We start from the raw sequence: 4,280 nt of genomic DNA, 5'->3' as shown, positions 1-4,280 counted from the left end.
CAATCTGTTTCTCAAGTGCAGTTGAGAAAAGTTTAAACTAACTAGTACTTTGGGAGTATTGTCTATGCTTCCTAGTTGTTTGGCCACATAAATCATAAACTGATGGAAACTTCTCAGTTGTTATAATCTATCATATCTACATAATGATATGTAATATCTCAGTTGCTTTTATATTTAATATTTGTTTTAAGTATCATTTGAAGTTGATAAGTCAGGAATATTTACCTCTACATTATGAATAAAGATACTGGAGGCTCAAAGAAATATAAATATCTTAAAATCACCCAGGTATTTAATGGCAGATTTGGGATCAGAACACAGCTTCTCTAACTCCTTTACCATTGTGCTTTTCATCAGAATTTATAACATCTACAATTTGTAACAATTTGTACTTAAATTTCAATATATATACTTTAAAATATGCGTCTCACATGATCTATATAAGACGATTGCCTTTTCGTTTTGTCCTTCAATAAAATGTATACATTTATAATGTTTTGATTACAGGTACGTCTTACTTTTCTTGCTACTTTGAATAGTATTTTAAAATATTGTGGTTTCTAATTGGTTGTTGTTAGTTTATAAAACTTCCAATGTTTTTCTTGTACAGATCTTTTATACAATATTCCTGCTGAGCTTTTTCTACCTTCTTCAGTAGGACGTTTAGTTTATTGATTTTCATCTTTCCTCTTTTCTTAATGTATGCATTTAATGCTGTGTGTTTCCCTTTTATTATTTCTGTAGTTACATCCCACAAGTCAGATATTTAGTGATTTTACTCAGTTCTGTATATTATAGTTTCCATTATGAACTCTTCCTGAAAACAATGTGGTTTTTTTTTTTGACAATATATCAAGTTTACTCCATAGTGATATAATACAAGTTTTATACGCAACACACTGACTTTGGTGTTACAGAATTTAACGTGTTTTGTAACTATCTTGTGGTGTTACTCTTTGCTTATCTGTTCTGTGTTGCACCAACAGATCCCTTTCCCATAGCTTTTTATTATTACTTATACAGTTTCTTTCCCTTAGACAAGGTGAAAAAGCTCAAGTTCCCACACATGAAAAAAATGTTAACCCAAATTTAAGTTTCGGCATATTTTAACATTAGAAATAGGGTCTGCATAACACTTACTTTTACCTGTATAGTACTATACAAGGTTACAGTGTTGACCAAAAGAAGACACAGGTTTCTCATTAAACTTTTGTTTTAATGGGTCTCAAAATTCTGTGACAGATTTTTGGTCAAGTTGTTTCCATTAAAAATTACTGATTTTAAAAACTAATAACTTAATGCCACATACACACACACACACACAAAAACAAATGGTCCACAAAACATTCTCCTTTCCTCCTGAAGTTTTCACGATGCCTTGTTGTCATTAACCAGTCTTCTACTATTAAACTTAAATGGTCAATTGACATAAACAGTTTTGAGACCGTTTTTCCACCACTGAATAAGACTGGGGTGGCAGGTATTGGGGATAATATTCATTTAGCCTTCTGAGCTTTCTGGGCAGACTCGGTGACCTTGCCAGCTCCAGCTGCTTTTTTTGTCCACTGGTTTGATGACACCCAGAGCAGCCATCTGTCTCATGTCACAAACAGCAAAATGGCCCAGAGGAGGATAGTCAGAGAAGCTCTCCACACACATAGGCTTGCCAGGAACCATATCAACAATGGCAGCATCACCAGATTTCATGAACTTGGGACCATCTTCCAGGAATACAATATTCCTGCTGAGCTTTTTCTACCTTCTTCAGTAGGTAGAACTGAAGATAGATCGTCGTTTTTCCAGAACGACGATCTATCTTCTCCTTCAGCTCAGCAAACTTGCAAGCAATGTGAGCTGTGTGACAATCCAGCACTGATTTGGCCTGGATGGTTCAGGATAATCAGCTGAGCCATGAAGCCAGCTGCTTCCATTGGTGGGTCATTTTTGCTGTCACCAGCCACATTGCCATGACGAACATCTTTGACAGATATGTTCTTGACATTGAAGCCCACATTGTCCCCAGGAAGAGCCTCACTCAAAGCTTCATGGTGCATTTCAACAGACTTTACTTCAGTTGTAACATTGACTGGAGCAAAGGTGACCCCATGCCAGGTTTAAGAACACCAGTCTCGACTCGCCCACAGGGACAGTACCAATACCACCAATTTTGTAGACGTCCTGGAGAGGCAGATGCAAGGGCTCGTCAGTTGGACGAGTTGGTGGCAGAATGCAGTCCAGAGCTTCAAGCAGTGTGGTTCCACTGGCATTCCCATCTTTACAGGTGACTTTCCATCCCTTGAACCAAGGCATGTCAGCACTTGGCTACAGCATGTTGTCACCATTCCAACCAGAAATTGGCACAAATGCTACTCTGTCGGGGTTGTAGCCAATTTTCTTAATGTAGGTGCTGACTCCCTTAACGATTTCCTCATATCTCTTCTGGCTGTAGGGTGGCTCAGTGGAATCCATCTTGTTAACACCAACAATTAGTTGTTTTACACCCAGTGTGTAAGCCAGAAGGGCATGATCATGGGTCTGCCCATTCTTGGAGATACTGGCTTCAACTTCAACGACACCAGCAGCAACAATCAGGACAGCACAGTCAGCCTGAGATGTGCCTGTAATCATGTTTTTGATAAAGTCTCTGTGTCCTGGGGCATCAATGATGGTCACATAATACTTGCTGGTATCGAATTTCCACAGGGAGGTATCAATGGTGATACCACGTTCACGTTCAGCTTTCAGTTTATCCAAGACCCAGGCATACTTGAAGGAGCCCTTTCCCATCTCAGCAGCCTCTTTCTCAAAATTTTCAATAGTTCTTTTGTTGATCCCACCACATTTGTAGATCAGATGGCCAGTTGTGGTAGACTTGCCCGAATCTATGTGTCCAATGACAGCGATGTTGATGTGTCTTTTCCTTTCCCATTTTAGTTTAGGTTGAGCGGTGGTTTTCGTGACACCTGCGTTCTGGCGGCAATCCCATTGTGAAAAAGCTGAAAACAATGTATTTTTAAGAAGAGTTTCTTTTAATGCCACACACACACACACACACACACACAAAATGATAATATTGGTTCTGTTTTTCTAGAGAACTTTGACTAATACATTTGACAATAATGTTTATTATTTTTCTATAATGCTGGATCCGATTTCCTAATATTTTGGTGACAATTTCTATGTTTATGCTTATGAGGGATAGTGGCCTGTAATTTTGTTCTTTTAAAATTTTTGTTAGGTTTTGGTATCAGGGTTATACTGGTCTCATAAAATGAGTTGAGGAGTGTTCCCTCCTGTATTGCCTGAAAAGTTTAGTCTAAGGTTAGTAGTTCTTGAAATATTTGACAGTACTCCCAAGTAAATCCATCTGAACATGGAGATTCTTTTGTGGAAAATTTTTAATTACAAAGTCTTTTCTTAGTATAATGGCTGTTCAGGTTTTTTATTTGTTTTTGTGTCAGTTTTGGTAAATTGAATTTTTAAAGGAAATGTTTCCATTTTATCTAACTTCTATAGACTGTCATAAAGGCATATTATCCCCTTATTTTCCATTTAATGTCTGTAGGGTCTGTGTTTATAATCTGTAATTCATTCCTCATATTGATAATTCATGTTTTTTCTTTTTTTCTCTTTATCAGTGTTTCTTGGGTTTTATCAGTTTTATTAATCTTTTTTTCTTGAGAACCAACTAGTATCATTCTGTCATTATCTTTATGATTTCCTTCTTTATATTTTCTTTTTGTCAAGGTTGCCTTTTTTTTTCTTCTTGAGTTGGACATTTTGATAATTAATCTTAAACTTTTCTCTTTTCTAATATAAGCATTTAAAGGCAAAAATTAAGTGAAATAGGTGAAGAGGATTAAAAGTACACTTAAATGATGAGAACTGAGTAATGTATAGAATCGTTGAATCACTGTGTTGTACAGCAGAAACTAATATAACACTGCACATTCACTATACCGGAATTAAAATAGAAAAAAAGAAGCAAACATTTTCCTGTAAGGGCTTTAGCTGCAGTCCCAAAACTTTGACACATTGTGTCTTCATTATGATTCAAGTTGAAATATTTTCTAATTTCCTTTGTCATTTCTTCTTTGACCTGTGAGTATTTAGAAGGGCATTGCTTGACTTCTAAATATTTGGGGATTTTCTAGATATTTTGGGTTTTTCTTTTTACTTAATTTTAATTAATGTGATTAGAGAATATATTCTAGATTATTTTATTTTATTTTTTTAAGATTTTATTTATTTATTTGACAGAGAGAGACACAGTGAGAGAG

The 4,280-nt window shown here is 35.9% G+C and overlaps 1 pseudogene; it reads right to left on the bottom strand.

Moving 5' to 3' along the window:
• Nucleotides 1–1,469: 1,469 nt before the first annotated feature.
• LOC123850275 (elongation factor 1-alpha 1-like) lies at nt 1,470–2,957 on the bottom strand (annotated as a pseudogene).
• Nucleotides 2,958–4,280: the final 1,323 nt, after the last annotated feature.

Source organism: Mirounga angustirostris, unplaced genomic scaffold (assembly GCF_029215605.1).
Source record: "Mirounga angustirostris isolate CCGP_5_RB_7025 unplaced genomic scaffold, mMirAng1.0.hap1 SCAF_15, whole genome shotgun sequence".
Lineage (NCBI taxonomy): Eukaryota > Metazoa > Chordata > Mammalia > Carnivora > Phocidae > Mirounga > Mirounga angustirostris.
Note: the sequence above shows the minus strand (reverse complement) of the source record. Positions and strands in the feature narration are given on the sequence as shown.